At 44.5% G+C, this 20,188-nt stretch overlaps 1 protein-coding gene and 1 pseudogene across 1 annotated transcript in view; one reads left to right on the top strand and one right to left on the bottom strand.

The window, feature by feature from the left end:
• The window catches only part of PTAFR (platelet activating factor receptor), a 72,864-nt gene extending 67,617 nt beyond the window's left edge, over window positions 1-5,247 (bottom strand). The window contains exon 1 of the mRNA XM_070775390.1: window positions 5,107-5,247. The gene's annotated coding sequence lies outside the window, so the exon portion shown is untranslated. The remainder of the gene's footprint in view (window positions 1-5,106) is intronic.
• Window positions 5,248-12,487: 7,240 nt separating this feature from the next.
• Window positions 12,488-13,381, top strand: LOC109572911 (small ribosomal subunit protein eS1-like; annotated as a pseudogene).
• Window positions 13,382-20,188: the final 6,807 nt, after the last annotated feature.

Below are 20,188 nucleotides of genomic sequence, written 5' to 3'. Positions count from 1 at the left end.
TGAGTAGAAAGTTAAATCACCGCCATGAGTTAAATGACAAGAATGTTTGTCATATATTCCTGACGAGGTCTACATTTTTTACATATGTAAATACTTTTCATACTATGATTTCACAAGTATGTTAAAAGAGTTCTTATCTTTTAGAGACACATACAAAAGATATAGGGCTTCCCTGGTGGTCCCTGGTGGCTCAGCAGTAAAGAATCTACCTGCCAATGCATTTTCAAACTATGGACAGAGGTTCATGACATTGTACAGAAGGCAGTGATCAAGACCATCCCCAAGAAACAGAAATGCAAAAAGGCAAAAGGGTTGTCTGATGAGGCCTTACAAATAGCTGAGAAAAGAAGAGGAGCTAAAGGCAAAGGAGAAAAGGAAAGATATACCCATCTGAATGCAGAGTTCCAAAGAATAGCAAGGAGACATAAGAAAGCCTTCCTCAGTGATCAGTGCAAAGAAATAGAGGAAAACAATAAAATGGTAAAGACTAGAGATCTCTTCAAGAAAATTAAAGATATCAAGGGAACATTTCATGCAAAGACGGGCTCAATAAAGGACAGAAATGGTATGGACCTAACAGAAGCTGAAGATATTAAGAGCTGGCAAGAATACACACAGTTATACAAAAAAGATCTTCATGACCCAGATAATGACGATAGCGTGATCACTCACCTAGAGCCAGACATCCTGGAATGTGAAGTCAAGTGGGCCTTAGGAAGCATTTCTATGAACAAAGCTAGGGAGGTGATAGAATTCCAGTTGAGCTATTTCAAATCCTAAAAGATGATGCTGTGAAAGTGCTGCACTCAATATGCCACAAATTTGGAAAACTCAGCAGTGGCCCCAGGACTGGAAACGGTCAGTTTTCATTCCAGTCCCAAAGAAAGGCAATGCCAAAGAATGCTCAAACTACCACACAATTGCACTCATCTCACACACTAGCAAAGTAATGCTCAAAATTCTCCAAGCCAGGCTTCAGCAATATGTGAACCATGAACTTCCAGATATTCAAGCTGGATTTAGAAAAGGCAGAGGAACCAGAGATCAAAGTGCCAACATCTGCTGGATCATTGAAAAAGCAAGAGAGTTCCAAACCAACCTCTACTTCTGCTTTGTTGACTATGCCAAAGCCTTTGACTGTGTGGATCACAATAAACTGTGGAAAATTCTGAAAGAGATAGGAATACCAGACCACCTGATCTGCCTCTTGGGAAACCTGTATGCAGGTCAGGAAGCAACAGTTAAAACTGGACATGGAACAACAGACTGGTTCCAAATTGGGAAAGGAGTACGTCAAGGCTGTATACTGTCACCCTGCTTATTTAACTTATATGTAGAATACATCATGAGAAATTCTGGACTGGATGAAGCATAAGCTGGAATCAAGATTGCCAGGAGAAATATCAATAACCTCAGATATGCAGATGACACCATCCTTATGGCAGAAAGTGAAGAACTAAAAAGCCTCTTGATGAAAGTGAAAGAGGAGAGTGAAAAAGTTGGCTTAAAGCTCAACATTCAGAAAACTAAGATCATGACATCCAGTCCCATCACTTCCTGGCAAATAGATGGAGAAACAATGGAAACACTGGCAGAGTTTATTTTCGGGGGCTCCAAAATCACTGCAGATAGTGACGACTGCAGCCATGAAATTAAAAGGCACTTGCTCCTTGGAAGAAAAGTTATGACCAACCTAGCAGCATATTAAAAAGCAGAGACATTACTTTGCCAACAAAGATCCATCTAGTCAAAGTTATGGTTTTTCCAGTAGTCATATATGGATGTGAGAATTGGACTATAAAGAAAGCTGAGCACAGAAGAATTGATGCTTTTGAACTGTGGTGTTGGAGAAGTCTCTTGAGAGTCCCTTGGACAGCAAGGAGATCCACCCAGTCCATCCTAAAGGCAATCAGTCCTGAATATTCATTGGAAGGACTGATGCTGAAGCTGAAACTCCAATACTTTGGCCACCTGATGCGACGAGCTGACTCATTTGAAAAGACCCTGATGCTGGGAAAGATTGAAGGCAAGAGGAGAAGGGGACAAGAGAGGATGAGATGGTTGGATGACATCACTGACTCAATGGACATGAGTTTGAGTAAACTTCGGGAGTTGGTGATGGACAGGGAGGCCTGGCTTGCTGCAGTCCATGGTTGCAAAGAGTGGGGCACGATGGAGTGACTGAACTGAACTGAACTGAAATACTTTTCACTGTTCAACTCTTATAGCAATGATACACAGCTACAGTGCTGAGACACCCTGGAAGTTTCCAGATACCCAGTGTAGAGACCACATGTCCTAACTTACTTTTTCTTTAAGTATAACACCCAAGTTCATACTGATTTTGCTAATAAGCTAATAGTCTCAAATTAGTTCAATGTATGGTTCAAAAGTTTGGTCCTGTTCCCTTAGTCAGGCTTATGTAATTTTAAAAGAGCCAAAGCTTGAGTCTACATATAGCAAAATGACATGCAATTTAAAAAAACACTGTTTTAGTTCTACTTTTAAAGTTTATGTTGTTAAGGAGGATGTGGCTTTGTAAGCTGATAATTTAATGAGTGGCTAATGCATATATCCGGAGAAGGCAATGGCACCCCCCTCCAGTACTCTTGCCTGGAAAATCCCATGGATGGAGGAGCCTGGTGGGCTGCAGTCCATGGGGTTGCTAGAGTCGGACACGACTGAGCGACTTCACTTTCACTTCTCACTTTCATGCATTGGAGAAGGAAATGGCAGCCCACTCCAGTGTTCTTGCCTGGAAAATCCCAGGGACGGGGTAGCCTGGTGGGCTACCATCTATGGGGTTGCACAGAGTCGGACACGACTGAAGCGACTTAGCAGCAGCAGCAGCAGCAATGCATATATCAAAGTTTAGATAATTCCTTACTCTTAGAGTGTGTTGATACCTTGAATGTAGTGTGCTCAGTCACTAAGTTGTGTCTAACTCTTTGACCCCATGGACTGTAGCCCACCAGACTCCTACGTCCATGGGACTCTCCTGTCAAGAATACTGGGGATCCATTATAACTTAGGTATACTTTTGCATGAATTTTTAATGTTTTATAAGAAAGGGCTTTTTGTTGTTTGTTTTTTTAATGTAATTCAATATTTGTTTGAATTTTAGAGATGAGAACAACAGTGAAAAAAAGAATTGTCCTGAAGCCATTAAAAGCATAATTGTGTCTTGGGATGGACTTTTCCTATGATAGCATCTTCTTAGCACATTAAGTGCTGTATCTCATACAAGGTCAGTTCAGTTCAGTTCAGTTCAGTCGCTCAGTCGTGTCCGACTCTTTGCGACCCCATGAATCGCAGCTCGCCAGGCCTCCCTGTCCATCACCAACTCCCGGAGGTCACCCAAACTCATGTCCATGGAGTCAGTGATGCCATCCAGCCATCTCATCCTCTGTCGTCCCCTTCTCCTCCTGCCCCCAATCCCTCCCAGCATCAGAGTCTTTTCCAATGAGTCAACTCTTCGCATGAGGTGGCCAAAGTACTGGAGTTTCAGCTTTAGCATCAGTCCTTCCGAAGAACACCCAGGACTGATCTCCTTTAGAATGGACTGGTTGGATCTCCTTGCAGTCCAAGGGACTCTCAAGCGTCTTCTCCAACATCACAGTTCAAAAGCATCGATTCTTCAGCACTCAGCTTTCTTCACAGTCCAACTCTCACATCCATACATGACTACTGGAAAAACCAAAGCCTTGACTAGATGGACCTTTGTTGGCAAAGTAATGTCTCTGCTTTTGAATATGCTATCTATGTTGGTCTTAACTTTCCTTCCAAGGAGTAAGCGCCTTTTAATTTCATGGCTGCAATCACCATCTGCAGTGATTTTGGAGCCCAAAAAAATAAATTCTGACACTGTTTCCACTGTTTCCCCATCTATTTCCCAGGAAGTGATGGGACCAGATGCCATGATCTTAGTTTTCTGAACGTTGAGCTTTAAGCCAACTTCTTCACTCTCCTCTTTCACTTTCATCAAGAGGCTTTTGAGTTCCTCTTCACTTTCTGCCATAAGGGTGGTGTCATCTGCATACCTGAGGTAAAAATGATGTAACTGGGAATATTATGTTAAATGAAAGAAAAGAACAATAACAGTAAAGATGCTGACATCAATAACATATATAATGGATGTGACTAAACTAGTTTCATAAAATTTGAGCATGTAAAAGAGCATTATATATAAAATAGTAAATTATTGCCCAGAATGATTATGTCAGTAACTAAAAGAATAAATTAACCTGAATCACTCTGTTGTACCCTTGAAACTAACACAACATTGTAAATCAATTATACTTCAATAAAAAATTAAATAATTTTTAAAAAGAATAAGTTAGGGCTTCCCTGGTGGTCCAGTGGTTAAGAATCCACCTGCCAAAGCAAAAGACACAAATTCAATTCCTGATCTGGGAATATCCCACATGCCTGGGGGTAATTAAGCCTATGTCCCAACTACTGAGACGGAGCTCTAGATCAGCAACAGTAGAAAACCCAGGAGCCGCAACAAAGATCCAGTGCAGCCAAAATAAAAAATAATTAAATATTGTATATAGGCATTTGACTCTAGCAGCCATTCTCACCAGGGGCTACTTTCCCTTCCAAAGACATGTGTCAATGTCTGGACACATCTTTGGTTGTCACAGGTGGCAGGAAGGGGGGCACTGGGGTACTGCTCGCATCTAGTGGGCAGAAGCCGGCAAGGCTGCCAACCAACCTACAAGGCACAGAGCAGTCCCTGCAACAAAAGTGTATTTGGCCCAACATGTTAACAGTGCTGAGGTTGAGAAACTCAGGCTTATGTCATCTTCATTCCAAAGAGTTTATATATTCAAGCTGGCCTTAAAAAGCTTTTGAGGGAATTCTCTGTGGACCAGTGGACCCTGTGGACTCCTCCATCTCACTGCTCTGGCCTGGGTTCAGTTTCTGGTCAGGAAACTAAAACTCCCACAAACCGTGAAGCCCAAAAATAAAAAAATATCTTTGGGGAATCTTGTCATCAGGAAAATAAGGGATTGCTTATTCGAAGAGTGGCCTTATGTTTGGGTTTATAAGAGATTTTAAAGTTTCCTTCATCAAACAAATATTTTCAATGAATAAATTTACCTTAAACTTTAAATGATGATAGTTGATTGTAGATTGATCAATCAATCCAAAATCTGACCACCTGTCACCATCTGCACTTTCACGGCTCAGGTCCAAGCCACCATCATGTCTCACCCGGATGTGGCCCCTCACTGTTCTCCCTGCTTCCACGTCACAGCTCTTTCAGTCTGTTCTCAACACAGTAGTGCAGTTGAGCTTATTAAATGTCATCATCAGTCAGACCACATCATTCCTCTGCTCAAAACCCACCAGTGACTTCCACCTCACTAGAGTAAAAGTTGAAGTCCTGGACTTCCCTGGTGGTCCAGTGGTTAAGAATCCACCTGCCAACGCAGGGCACATGGGTTTGTTCCCTGGTCCAGGAAGATCCCACATGCCTCAGGGCAATTAAGCCCGTGTGCTGAAACTACTGAGCCTGTGTTCTAGGACCTGCACGCTCTAACAAGAGAAAGAATTCAATGAGAAGCCTGTGCACTGCAACCAGAGAACCCACTCACAGCAACAAAGACCCAGTGCAGCCAAAAAATAAATAAATAAAATTATCTTTTTAAAAGCCCAAGTCCTTTAAAATGCCCCCAAGGGCATACAAGACCTGAGCTCATCTCCAACTTCTCACCCCCCCACTCCCAAGTCAGACCACTTTGCTGATCTCCAGCAGCACACCAGGCATGCACCTGCCTCAGCTTTTTCACCTGCTGTTCTCTCGGCCTAGAATTCTCCTCCCCAGGCACCCAGAGTTCAGGTCTTTACTCAAATGTCACCTCCTCAGTAAGGCTTCCCCAGTTACTTAAGCAAATTGCAGCCATTCGCTGACATGCCTAGGCCCTCCTACCTTGCTTTATTTTTCTCCACAGCACTTATCACATTTAACACATCGTATATTTCACTTGTTTACTTCGTATATTTTACTCGTTTTCTTATCTATGTCCCCAGCTAGGTTGTAAGTTCCTTGAGAGCAGGGATTTGTTTGTTGATTACAGTACTGTATCCAATTACCTGGAACACTGCCTGGCACATTGCAGGTGCTCCTTGATTAAGTTTATTGAATGAATGAATAAGGTTAAAAAGACGATGTGACTTATCCAAAGCAACATAGCTGGTAGATGGAACAGGAATTAGAGTCCAGATACATTAAACTCTATATACCCTAAACCCTAGTTCAGTCCTGCACGGCTCCTTTTTAAAATAACTTTATTTATTGATTTATTCGTTGTTGACTGTGCCGAGCCTCCACTGCTGCTCGGGTGTTTCTCTAGTTGTGGCAAGCGGGGACTGCTCTCTAGTTGAGGTGCGTGGGTTTCTCACTGCAGTGGCTTCTCGTTATGGAGCACAGACTCTAGGCGTGCGGGCTTCAGTAGTTGCGGCACGTGGGATCTAGAGCACAGGCTCAGTAGTTGTGGCATACAGGCTTAGTTGGTCCACGGCATCTTCCTGCACCAGGGATCAAATGCGTGTCTCCCTCATTGGCAGGCAGATTCTTTACCACTGAGTCACGAGGGAAGCCCTGCACACCTGTTACAAAGGCTCTGGTGACTTCATTCTGCTCTCTCAAGCTATCCTTCACTCAGAGTGACGTGGACACTTTCTTTCTGGGAACAATCCTTTTCTCACCCATCGGTGGAGGATGTGTGAGGAAGAGCATCAGAGAAAAGAGCATGGGTTCTTGAATCAAAGACACTTGAGTTCAAAACCTTGACTGCCACCAAGTCTCTGTTTGAATTTGGAAAAGCCAACTTACCTCTTCAAACTTGTTTCAGAATCTGCAAACTGGGAATAGCATAAGTACTTCACTCTGTTGTGACGAATACATGACAAAAAAAAAGTTATGAAGATTGAAAAAGAAAAGCAAATCATTTTCACATGCAATATGATTTATAGAAAAATTAAAGCTATTCCATGGGGAAATTATTAGAATCAATAAAAGACCTCAGTAAGATTTCTGGATATAAAATCAATAATAAAAATCATTTATGTTCCAGAGTTTCTCTGATGATCCAGTGGTTAGGACTCAGTGCTTTCACTGCTGTGGCCAGGGTTCAGTTCCTGGTCAGAAAACGTGGATTCTGCAACCCATGAAGTGTGGCCAAAAAGAAAAAAAAAATCAATCATGTTCATATAAACAAGCAATAAACAGAAAATGTCATTTTTTAAGACCCAATTTATGATACCAAGAAAACTATGTTGGCCTAAGATGTATTGAGTCTTAATGGAGGAAATTATAAAATTATTGAAAAATAGCTAAATGAGAACTAGATGCTGAAAAAATCAAAAAGGAAATCAAAATATACCTAGAAACAAATGACAATGAAAACACAACTCAAAACCTATGGGATGCAATAAAAGCAGTACTAAGAGGAAAGTTGATACAAGCCTACCTCAAGAAACAAGAGATACATCAAATAAATGGCATGACCTTACACCTAAAGCAACCAGAAAAAGAAGAACAAAAAACCCCACAAAGTCAATAGAAGGAAATAAATCATAAAAATCAGAGCAAAAATAAATGAAAAAGAAATCAAGAAGAATTAGATGAATGGGTACATGCAAAATATTCATTCATGGAATCATCAATATCATAAAGATGTAAGTTCTTCCCAATTAAATCAATAAGCTCAGTGCCAGTTCAATCAAAATCCAAATAGATATTAATTAACTATATGCTAGGAGTACTTTCACAATGTATATATATCAAATCACTATGATGTACATCTTAAATATCTTACAATTACATTTGTCAATCATACCTCAATAAAGCTGGGGTAAAAATAACATGTAAAGCACTCCAAAAAAAAAAAATCCCAATAGAGTTGTGCAAGGAACTTTACAAGCTGATCCTAAAATTCCTAAAATTCCAGATGCAAAAGCAAAGAGCCAAGACTAGCCAACAAAAGTGTGATGCACACAAGAACATAGACACATGATAGAATTTCTGCTATCTCATGTTGTTGTTGTTTTCAGTTGCTAAGTCACGTCTGACTCTTTGCAACCCCATGGACTGCGGCATGCCAGGCTTCTCTGTCCATCACTATCTCTCTGAGTTTACTCAAACTGATGTCCACTGAGTCAGTGATGCCATCCAACCATCTCATCCTTTGTTGCCATCTTCTCCTCTTGCCCTCAATTTTTCTCAGCATCACGGTCTTTTCCAATGAGTCAGTTCTTCACATCAGGTGGCTGAAATACTGGAGCTTCAGCTTCAGCATCGGTCCTTCCAATGAATATTCAGGACTGATTTCCTTTAGGATGAACTGGTTTGATCTTCTTGCAGTCCAAGGAACTCTCAAGAGTCTTCTCTACCACCAGAGTTCAAAAGCATCAATTCTTCAGCGCTCAGCCTTCTTTATGGTCCGACTCTCACATCCATACATGACTACTGAAAAACCATAGCTTTGACTATATGGACCTTTATCGGCATAGTGACGTCTTTGCCTTTTAAAACACTGTCTAGGTTTGACATAGCTATTCTTCCAAGGAGCAAGCATCTCTTAACAAGTCTTAGTATAATGTTATAGTAGTAAAACAGGGTAGTATTAACAATGGGACAAGCAGATAGACAAAAGGAATAAAATAGACATACTGGAAAGAGAGATCACAAAAAGAGATCATAAACATGGAAATTTGATATATATGACAGAGTTGCCATTACAGATCAGTAGAGTAGATACTCGGAGAAGGCAATGGCACCCCACTCCAGTACTCTTGCCTGGAAAATCCCATGGATGGAGGAGCCTGGTGGGCTGTATAGTCCATGTGGTCGTGAAGAGTCGGACACAACTGAGTGACTTCACTTTCACTTTTCACTTTCATGCATTGGAGAAGGAAATGGCAACCCACTCCAGTGTTCTTGCCTGGAGAATCCCAGGGACGGGGGAGCCTGGTGGGCTGCCATCTATGGGGTCACACAGAGTCCGACACGACTGAAGCGACTTAGCAGCAGCAGCAGCAGAGTAGATACTTGTGAAAATCATTGGCTATCCATTAGGGGGAAAATACAACAAAATTAGATTCCTACTTCACACCATATCCAGAATTAAACTTCTATTGACATAAAGAACTAGCTATGATGATAAAAAAAACTTTGTATAGAGGAAAATATCTTTATGAGCTAAGGGTCAGGGAAATTTTACAGATTCGATCATTAGTCAAGGAGTTAAGATCCCACATGCCTCACAGCCAAAAAGCCAGAGCATAAACAGAAACAATATTGTAATAAATTCAATAAAGACTTTAAAAACTACCCACATCAAAAAAGTCTTTAAAAAAGAAAAAAGACATTGAAATTATTAATATTATAACAAAGAAAAATTGGATAAATGTGATCATCTAAAGTTAAAAACTGCATACTTCAAAGGATACTATAAAAGTAGTAAAGAAAAAAAAAAAAGTAGTAAAGAAATAAGTCACAGACCAGGAGAAGATATTTATATCATATGTATCAAAGGATTTTCAGGCATAATATGATAGTAATTCCTAAAAACCAGTAACTTAAAGAAAAGCCCTTAAAATGGGTAAAGAAAGAAGTAGGCAGTTTACAAAAGAAAAAGCCTGAAGGCTAACAAACATAAAAATATGGTCAAAAGATATGGTCAAAATATGGTCAAAAATATGGTTTCAGAAAAATCAGGAGTTCAAGTTTAAACAAACCTACTATGTTGGAAAAAATGAAAGTCTGCCAATTCCAAGTACCAAGGAGGATGTAGAACAGTGGAAACCCTCATTACACTGATAAAAAGAAATGACAAATGGTGCCACCATTTTGGAAATTAATTTCATACTAAAGTTTAATGTGCACGTTCTTCTTAGGTTCACACTGGAGATATTAATATTTGTATGTTTCTCAATGTAATCCTGTACATCAGTGTAATCCTATACATATGTTAAAATGAACAGAGTTACATGTAATAACCTGGATAATAAACATAATACTAAACTAAAACAGCGAGCTGCAGAAGGATGTATATAACATGATACTGTTTCCTAAGACTTTAAACATTATTATTATTGGTGGGCACAATACGGATGCATCAATAGATAAAGACAGATTCAGGTTATGATTATGCCTGGGGAGAGAGGGAGGGAGAAGGGTTAGTAAGGATACACAGAAGGCTTCTATTATATCTTCAATATTCTAGTTAACTCAGCAGTAGGTGCACAGGATTTTGTAATATGTATTTATAAATATACCCAAGCCTGGGATTTGCAGAGATAATTTGGAGAAAGAGAAGTCAAGAAAGTGGTTGGTGGTGGTTCAGTGGTTAAGAATCCACTTGCCAATGCAGGGGACATAAGTTCGATCCCTGGTCCTGGAAGACCTCATACGTCAAGAAACAACCAAGCCCGTAGGCCATAACTACTGAGCCTGTGCTCCAGAGGCCAACATCTTCAGCAATAGAAGCCACCAAAATGAGATGGTCCCAGTTCCCACCACTAAAGAGGGTCCACTCAGCAACGAAGACCCAGCGCAGCCAAAATAATTAATTAAAAGAAAAAAAGAAAGTGCCACATTGTATATCAAGATTTACAATAAAGTTATAGTAATTAAAATAGGATGGGGAATTCCCTGGTGATCCAGTGGTTAGGACTTGGAGATTTCATTGCCATGAGCCTGGATTTAATACTCCCTCATAGCTCAGTTGGTAAAGAATCCCCCTGCAATGCAGGAGACCTAGGTTCTATCTCTGGGTTGGGAAGATCCCCTGGAGAAGGGAAAGGCTACCTACTCCAGTATTCTGCCCTGAAGAATTCCATGGACTGTATAGTCCATGGGGTCGCAAAGAGTCAGTCACGACTGAGCGACTTTCACTTTCAGGGAATTAAGATCTGTCAAGTTAGCTCCGCAAGCGGTACTGCCAAAAAAAAAAAAAGGACAAGGTTAGACAAATAGTGCAAATGGGCAGAATAGAGAAAGAATCACTGGAGGAGGGGGATGACTACAAAACCAGAGACCTCAGAGCCTGTAAGTCACTGGGGCGGCAGACTCATTCACCGTCCCGGGGATGGCAGCCCTGATGCTCAGCCATCCTGAAACCTCCATGACTCCTCATCACAGCCTCAGTTTCTCTCTCTGACTCTCTCACTTACTCACCTTCCCTCAAACTTTGGGAGGTTGAATCCCATCTCTGCCTCTTAACATGGTCCCCTGAGCCTCTTCATCTATGAATCAGGAATGACACCTTCAACCTCATCGTGGAATTAAGTTTGGACCTAATTCCTGGACCGTGCCTGGCCACGGGTCCCGACTCTCCTCACTCCTCTTCCTCGTCTCCTCTCTCTCTCTCTCTCTCCCTCCTTTGGTCAGGGCTGAGTCCCACGGGCTCCCCATCTCCAGCCTGGGCACAACTTGGACAGCAGTGAGAAGTGCTCCCCTTCCCCTCGCTTGTAAGAGGGATCACCTCATCCTGCACTGGATCCTGAAAGGAAGTCTCAGGGGTGGGGCAGGGCCCCCAGGGGTGAGATACGGGGAGAAGATTCAGGCTCAGGGGACTCAAGGGAGCGGGTCTCCCTGACAATTTAGGGCAAGAGAGGACTTAGGCTGGAAGGAGCCCTCCGTTTTCCAGCCCCCACTGCTCACCCTGCTAGACTGCCCCGTTAAAAGAGAGGCTGGGAATTTCCTGGCGATCCCGTGGTTAGGCACTTTCACTGCTGAGGACCCGGTTTCAATCCCTGTTTGGGGAAGAGAATGAAATCGGGTGTTCTGAGAACAAGGATAAGAGGGAATCATTTCACTGTGCGTTCTTTCTTTCATATCTACTGAACTTTTAACTGGCTCCTTTGTGACCTCTTTATAAAAACTTTTTTTTTTAATTTAATAAATAAAAAAGAGATGGAGTCTGATGTCAGAGTTGAAGTGTTAGTGGCTCAGTCATCTCTGCCTTTTCACAACCCCATGAACTGTAGCCCGCCAGACTCCTCTGTCCATGGAATTCTCCAGGCAAGAATACTGGAGTGGGTAGCCATTCCTTTCTCCAAAAGTGAAACTGTTAGTTACTCAGACTTGCTGCAAAGTTGCTTCAGTCGTGTCTGAGTCTGTGCGACCCCATAGATGGAAGCCCACCAGGCTCCCTGGTCCTTGGGATTCTCCAGGCAAGAATACTGGAGTGGGTTGCCATTTCCTTCTCCAATGCATGAAAGTGAAAAGTGAAAGGGAAGTCGCTCAGTCGTGTCTGACTCTTAGCGACCCCATGGACTACAGCCTACCAGGCTCCTCCATCCATGGGATTTTCCAGGCAAGAGTACTGGAGTGGGGTGACATTGCCTTCTCCGAAGACTTAACTAGATCTAAATTCCATTGCTGCCTGCTAGCTGTGGCATATCAGGCAAGTTTCTTAACCTCTCTGAACATCTGTGGAAACATAGCTACAAAATGAGGGTTATAGCCCTTTTGGCTCTCTGAGCGGCACCATGGCGGTCGGCAAGAACAAGCGCCTTACGAAAGGAGGCAAAAAGGGAGCCAAGAAGAAAGTGGTTGACCCATTTTCTAAAAAAGATTGGTATGATGTGAAAGCACCAGCTATGTTCAACATAAGGAATATTGGGAAAACATTGGCCACCAGAACTCAAGGAACCAAAATCGCATCCGATGGCCTCAAAGGTCGTGTTTTTGAAGTGAGTCTTGCTGATCTGCAGAATGATGAAGTAGCATTTAGAAAATTCAAGCTAATTACTGAGGATGTTCAGGGCAAAAACTGCCTGACTAATTTTCATGGTATGGATCTTACCCGTGACAAAATGTGCTCCATGGTCAAAAGATGGCAGACCATGATTGAAGCTCACGTTGATGTCAAGACTACTGATGGTTACTTGCTTCGTCTATTCTGTGTGGGTTTTACTAAAAAGCGCAACAATCAGATTCGGAAGACCTCTTAGGCCCAGCACCAGCAGGTGTGCCAGATCCGCAAGAAGATGATGGAAATCATGATCCGAGAGGTGCAGACAAATGACTTGAAAGAGGTGGTCAATAAATTGATTCCAGATAGCATTGGAAAATACATAGAAAAGGCTTGCCAATCTATTTATCCACTCCATGATGTCTTTGTTAGAAAAGTAAAAATGCTGAAGAAGCCCAAATTTGAATTGGGAAAACTCATGGAGCTACATGGTGAAGGTAGTAGTTTTGGAAAAGCTACCGGGGATGAGACAGGTGCTAAAGTTGAACGAGCTGATGGATACGAGCCACCAGTCCAAGAATTGGTTTAAAATGCAGACTCTTAATGGTGACAAATAAAAGATCTTATTTGTGGTAAAAAAAAAAAAAAATGAGGGTTATAATACAGTATCTATCTACTTCATAAAGGTGGTGGTAGTTTAGTTGCTAAGTCTTGTCCGACTCTTGTGACCCCACGGACTATAGCCTGCCAGGCTCCTCTCTCCATGGGATTTTCCAGGCAAGAATACTGGAGGGGGTTGCCATTTCCTTCTCCAGGGGATCTGCCCGACCCAGAAATCGAACCCAGGTGTCCTGCATTGCAGGCAGATTCTTTACCGATGGAGCTATGAGGGAAATATTGTATTACTTCATAAAGGTATCACATAATTAAATAAGATAGTACTCAGGAAAGCAGTGAGTTTGGTGTCTGACCCCCAGTAGGCATGTGATAAATGTTAGCTAGATTTTTAATATCAGCTTGTGCAGAGTCCCAGGATCATCAGGAAGCAGCACTCAGACAGCCAGGAGAGGCGTCCCCCGAGCCCATCATGCTCCATGATGTGGCCAGGACCCCCAGCTCTGCTCCTGGCTGCCCCCTCCCTGCCCCTGCGCACAAGCAGAGCCCAAGGTTGGAGGCGAGAAGTAGGGATAGCATTACTGACTGGGCCCCAGCCCCCGCCTTAGCTGAGCAGTGCCACCAAGGATCTCGGGGCCCTGTTTGGGGGTGTGAGGAGCTTCTAGGATATGCGAGTGTGATTGCACTGATCTCTATATATGTGTGCATGTGTCTATGTGGAGTAGGTTAGTTTGCTGTGAGTGAGGAGTGGAGGGTCTTTCATGTCTGGGCTTCTTATGTCCTGCAAGGGTTCATGTGTTGTGTGAAAGTAAAAGTGTTAGTGGCTCAGTCATGTCTGACTCTTTGCGACCCCATGGACTGCAGCCCGCCAGGCTCCTCTGTCCATGTAGATTCTCCAGGCAAGAATACTGGAGTGAGTTGCCATGCCCTCCTCCAGGGGATCTTCCCAACCCAGGGATCAAACCCAGGTCTTCTGCATTGTAGGCAGATTCTTTCCCATCTGAGCCACCAGGGAAGCCCTCATGTTATGAGTCGGTGCTATTGTACACGTTGTGTGTCTGTAAGGATGTATTTCGTTCTGTGGGATATACATCCCATGAGGGACTGTTGTGTCAACTGTGACAGCGTGTGTGTTGTGTGTCATGAGGAGTCACCAGTTGAGTCAGCAGATGCTAAGGGTCTGTCGTATGATGTGTATTTGTGAAGGGGCGTGGATGGTGTCTGTGTGGGATGACGCTGTGTTTTCTATCAAGTGTGTGAGGAAATGCCATGTCTGTTGGTGACTGTGTGTGATAAATGTCTGTGAGGAGTGAAAGGATGTGTTCTCTGTCTGTGAGTCATAAGGGTGTTGGGTGTCCATGAGGGGGTGCTGAGGGGAGGGAAATCCGACGTAACCCAGCTCCGCAGGCCCCTCCAGAGCCTGACCAGCCTCAAGGATCCTGAGGAGCAGCCAGACAAAGCAGCCAAACCTGACCCTCTCACCCAGACCACTAGCCTCTTACCTGAGAAACTGCAGGGACAGTGGTCCAGGAGGTGACAAAGAGGCTGAGGGGGCGGTGGGGGCCGCCGTCCTGCTGGCTTCTCAGAGGACTCAGGAAACGGGGCCGGGAACTGGGAGGAGGCAGAAGGCAGGCCCAGACCCAGGTTCGTGACTCACTTTACGCTCCAATCCCCAGTGAGCAGCGGTGGATAAAGGATTGGGGAAGGCCTGGCTGCAGGCACTACCGGGTGGGCACAAGGCCAGGATGCCAGGTCCTTGGGTGGGGCCCCAACTCTAAGGTTACCAGAAATACACACATCCTGCAGGGAGTCTTTCTCTGCCTCTGCACATCAGCTCAGCCAACAACACTGGACTGGTCCATCCAGTGCAGAACTGCTCTGGGAGGAAGGGCTAGGCCTGGGCTGGCAGAGGAGGAAGGAACTGGGTCCCCTGTCTCAGGGGAAGATGGGCCCTGACAAAGGTCCCAACCCTGTCTCAGGAGCCCAGGCTTCAGTGGGTGCAGTCTCGACTCCAGTGACCCCCAGGATGCTAGAAAAGGCCCAAAGCTGCTATCTGAAGATACCCCCATCTGAGGGGATGCACAGCCAGTCTTGCCCACAGGAAGCCACCGTCCAGTGGGTGTGGCAACCTGCCCTCAAGTGCTCCCAGCCAAGGAGGAGACAGCCTGCCCTCAGGGATGCCGTTTGTTAGGAAAGAGGAAATTCTTCTTCCTGAAGCCAGCTCCTTGTAAGAGAAGACACATGTCTGCCCTCATGAGCCCCCAGTTTGAGGGAAAAGAGAGATCCTTGCTCTGTGGAGTGTCTACTCTGACCATGGCAAAACACCACAGTTCTGTCAAAGCCTAGGACTCTGCCTGGGCTCCAACTTTGCACATTCTGTGCTGAGAGTTACTCTTTATCTCCACCTTCACCCCCCACCCCCCCAACCTGACCTTCTGAAATATCTGATGGGACTTAGCAGGAAGCAAAGCTGTCAGGCCACAGAGGAAAGCAAAACTGGGCGGTGGCATTCTCAAATACTAACTCTATGAATCTATGAAACTAAGGTTTGACTGCTGCCTCTGGCCTTCAGCTGGAGCCTGCTCAGAACCTCAGTTTCCTGGGTCAGTAACAGTCACACATACTCCCTCCATTATCCTGACACAGCGCATGGCACATAATAGGAACTCAGTAAGTGAACGTGTCCCCTGAGAAATCTGTATGCGGGTCAAGAAGCAGCACTTAGAACTGGACATGGAACAGCGACTGGTTCAAAACTAGGAGAGGATTACATCAAGGCTGTATATTGTCACCATGCTTATTTAACTTCTATGCATCATGGGAAATACCAGGCTGGATGAATCACAGGCTGGAATCAAGATTGCCAAGACAAATATCAACAACCTCAGATATGTGGACGATACCCCTCCTCTCGCAGAAAGTGAAGAGGAACTAAAGAACCTCTTGCTGAGGGTGGGTGAAAGAGAGTGAAAAAGCTAGCTTAAAACTCAATATTAAAAAAAACAAAGATCATGGCATCCTATCCCATCACTTCATGGCAAAGAGAAGGGGAAAAACTGGGAGCAGTGACAGATTTTCTTTTCTTGGGCTCCCAAATCACTGCATACCCTGTCTGCAGCCATGAAATTACAAGACACTTGCTCCTTGGAAGAAAAGCTATGACTAACCTAGACAGCATTTTAAAAAGCAAAGACATCACTTTGCCGACAAAGGTCCGTATATTCAAAGCTATGGTTTTTCCAGTAGTCATGTACAGATGTGAGAGTTGGATCATAAAGAAGGCTGAACGCCGAAGAATTGATGCTTTCAAACTGTGGTGCTGGAGAAGACTCTTGAGAGTCCCTTGGACAGGAAGAAGATCAAACCAGTCAATCCTAAAGGAAATCAACTTTGAATATTCATTAGAAGGACTGATGCTGAAGCTGAAGCTCCAATATTTTGGCCACCTGATGCAAAGAGCCGATTCATTGGAAAAGACCCTGATTGATGCTGGGAAGGATTGAAGGCAAAAGGAGAAGGAGGTGGCAGAGGATGAGATGATTAGATAACATCACCGACTCAATGGACATGAGTTTGAGCAAACTCCAGGAGACAGTAGAGCACAGAGGAGACTGGAATGCCGCAGTCCATGGGTTCGAAAAGAGTCGGACACAACTTAGTGACTGAACAACAACAAGTGACAACCGCTTTATTTACCCAAGTTCCTGCCTGGTGCTGCTAATTGGAAGTCAAATCCATTCTCTGTATCAGACTCAATTGGAGAAATTGTTAAAAATGAAAAGCAGTTTTTAACTGTTGAAAAAAAAGAAAAGCAGTTTCTCAGATTCCACTTCAAGAGTGTTTCTGAATCAGCAGTGCTGGTTAGGGAACCCAGAAATGCATTTTTTTTTTTTATTAGAGTGAGGAGGGACGAGGACTACTTTATTATTATTATTTTATCTTGGCTATGCTGGGCCTTCATGGTGGCCTGCAGACTTCTCTCTAATTTCAGAGCATGGGTTAGAGCTTAGGCTCAGGGGCTTAGTTGCTCCACGGCATGTGGGATCTTAGTTTCTGGACCGAGGATCAAAACCGTGTACCCTTCATTGGGAGGCAGATTCTTAACCACTGGACCACTAGGGAAATCAGGGAAATGAATTTTTAACAAGCACCCAGGTGATTCCAAGGTAGGAAGGTGGTTGCAGAGCAGGCTTGGAGGGAGGCTGGAGGAAGCCAGGGCAAGGAGAGGCTGATTACCTAAAGGCTTTTTCTAGCTAGGTTCACTTGCTCTAAGCCAGAGGTGTAAGGCGAAGATTTTTACATCTCTGGCGGAACTCCAAGCTCTCTCCACCCCGCCTACCTCCCAGTGGACTCTCTGTCGCTGCCTGAGTTTCCAATGCTGGCTGGATTAACCCAGAAGCTTGTTAAAGATCCAGTTGTCTGTTTCCTCCACCCTGAGTCCTGAATCCGAATCTTCAGGGAAACCAGAGAATGCTTTTTAACAAGTTTCCCAGGCGACCTCCACCCTCTGCTTTTCCACCCAATTCCTGGAGCAGGAACCACCCTCCAGGAGGAGGGTTTGGGGAGAATACCCCGCACCCCGCTGTGCCAGGCACTGGATTCTCTGATCTCCTTCGCCCTCAGGGCAGCAGATTTAAGAGCTGAGGAAGCTGACGCTCAGAGAAGCTTCAAGGCTCCAGTCTGCCTGACGCCAAACACAGGCCTGTTGCCTGCAAGGTTTGTCTCCTCCATTTGCAAGGTCTGTTCTCCAATAAACAGAATCTCAATAAACGGAATCTCATTTGAGTTCATGGAACAGGGACGCAGAAGGTATTTTTAGCCTCATTTTACAGAAGAGGAAGCTAAAACCTAGAGAAGCTAAAATGACTGGCCAGGATTACAAAGCCAGTGAGGGAAAAAGCATGGTGACCCTGAGCCCCTTCTGAGCTCTTTCCTCCACACTCAGGGCTAGATGTTCCCACTATCCCCAAACCCATTGGTGAGAAACGCCAGTGACCTCCTGCAAGGGGAGAGATGAGGTGGATGTGCTAGGGTGAGGAGTCACTGAGGTTCCACCCAGGGCAGGCCCAGACCCATCCACACACACACACACACACACACACACACACATACACTCTCTCACACACGCACACTCTCACTCACACACACACACACACACACACGCACACTCTCACATACACTCCCACACACACACTCTCACACACACTCACATACTCTCACACATACACACTTTCACACACACCCCCACACTCACACACACACTCTCACATACACACACACTCTCTCTCACACACACTCACAAACACACTCTCTCACACACACACACTCTCACACACACACTCTCTCTCTCCAACCTGGAGTCTGTGAGAGGGGCCAAAATGTGGTGCCCATCTGTGACAGCCCCAGACAGCCTTGAAGAGTCCACAGCCGTGGGGTTGGGGTGGGGGACTTTGAGGGGGGTTTTGAGTGTCCAGACTGATGCTTTCAGTGGTTACTCCTCACTTTGTATGTATTTTTCGGCTCCGCCGGGTCTTCGTTGCTGTGCACGGACCTTCTTTAGTTGTGGCAACTGGGGGCTACTCTTTGTTGCGATACACAGGCTTCTCATCATGGTGGCCTCTCTTGCTGCGGGACAGGGGCTCTAGAGCACGCGGGCTTCAGTAACTGCCTCTTGCAGGCTCCAGAGCGCGGACTCAGTAGTTGGGACACACAGGCTTAGTTACCTGCAACAGGTGGGATCTTCCTGGATCAGGGATGGAAACTGCATCCTCTGCATTGGCAGCAGGATTCTTTGCAACTGGACCACCAGGGAAGTCCGACACCTAGTTTTATTTATTTATTTTTTTTAATTTATTTTAACCAGCTATCCCTAGTACTCATTTATTATTTTTTTTACTTTACAATATTGTATTGGTATTGCCATACATTGACATGAATCTGCCATGGGTGTACATGTGTTCCCCATCCTGAACCCCCCTCCCTCCTCCCTCCCAGTGCACCAGCCCTGAGCACCGTCTCATGCATCGAACCTAGACTGGCGATTCGTTTCACATGTGATAATTTACATGTTTCAATGCCATTCTCCCATATCATCCCACCCTCTCCTTCTCCCACAGAGTCCAAAAAGACTGTTCTATACATCTGTGTCTCTTTTGCTGTCTCGCATACAGGGTTATCATTACCATCTTTCTAAATTCCATATATATGTGTTAGTATACTGTATTGGTTTTTCTTTCTGGCTTACTTCACTCTGTATAATAGGCTCCAGTTTCATCCACCTCATTAGAACTGATTCAAATGTATTGTTTTTGATGGCTGAGTAATATTCCATTGCTACACCTCGTTTTAAAGCGATGGTTCTCACTTGACATGTGATGAAGCTGAGGTCTAAATGCCTGGGTGTGACCCCTAACTGGCTCAGTGCAGGGTGGCCCACAGGCAGCAAGCACTGAGCTGCAGGCTGGGAGATGGGCAGTGCTGGGATCACCTCTGTTATTCACAGCAAACTGCAGGAAGAAAAGTGGTTCATCTAGCCTCCCATTCTTTCTGGACCCTGGCGTGCCTCCAGCCCGCCTTTCCTGCCCAAGGAGCCCCTTCCACTATTCACGGATGAAGGGGCTGGACCAGTTGCCACGGCCATGCCTGTCCTGAGTAACATAGCTGGTTTAGTGCCTAACGCACCTCTCTCTCAGGAAAAGTCATCGTTGAAAAGATTGCTCTGAGCAGGGTTATGGGAATGGGCTGGGACCACTGCTGACCTCCCAAGTGGGTCTGTGGCTACCCTGTGCCAGAAGGGAAATGGAAAGGCATTAGTCCATCTGGGAAAAGAGGATGTTGTGGCTGAAACCCAAATTTCTGAC

The sequence above is a fragment of the Bos indicus genome, chromosome 2 (assembly GCF_029378745.1).
Source record: "Bos indicus isolate NIAB-ARS_2022 breed Sahiwal x Tharparkar chromosome 2, NIAB-ARS_B.indTharparkar_mat_pri_1.0, whole genome shotgun sequence".
Classification (NCBI taxonomy): domain Eukaryota; kingdom Metazoa; phylum Chordata; class Mammalia; order Artiodactyla; family Bovidae; genus Bos; species Bos indicus.
Note: the sequence above shows the minus strand (reverse complement) of the source record. Positions and strands in the feature narration are given on the sequence as shown.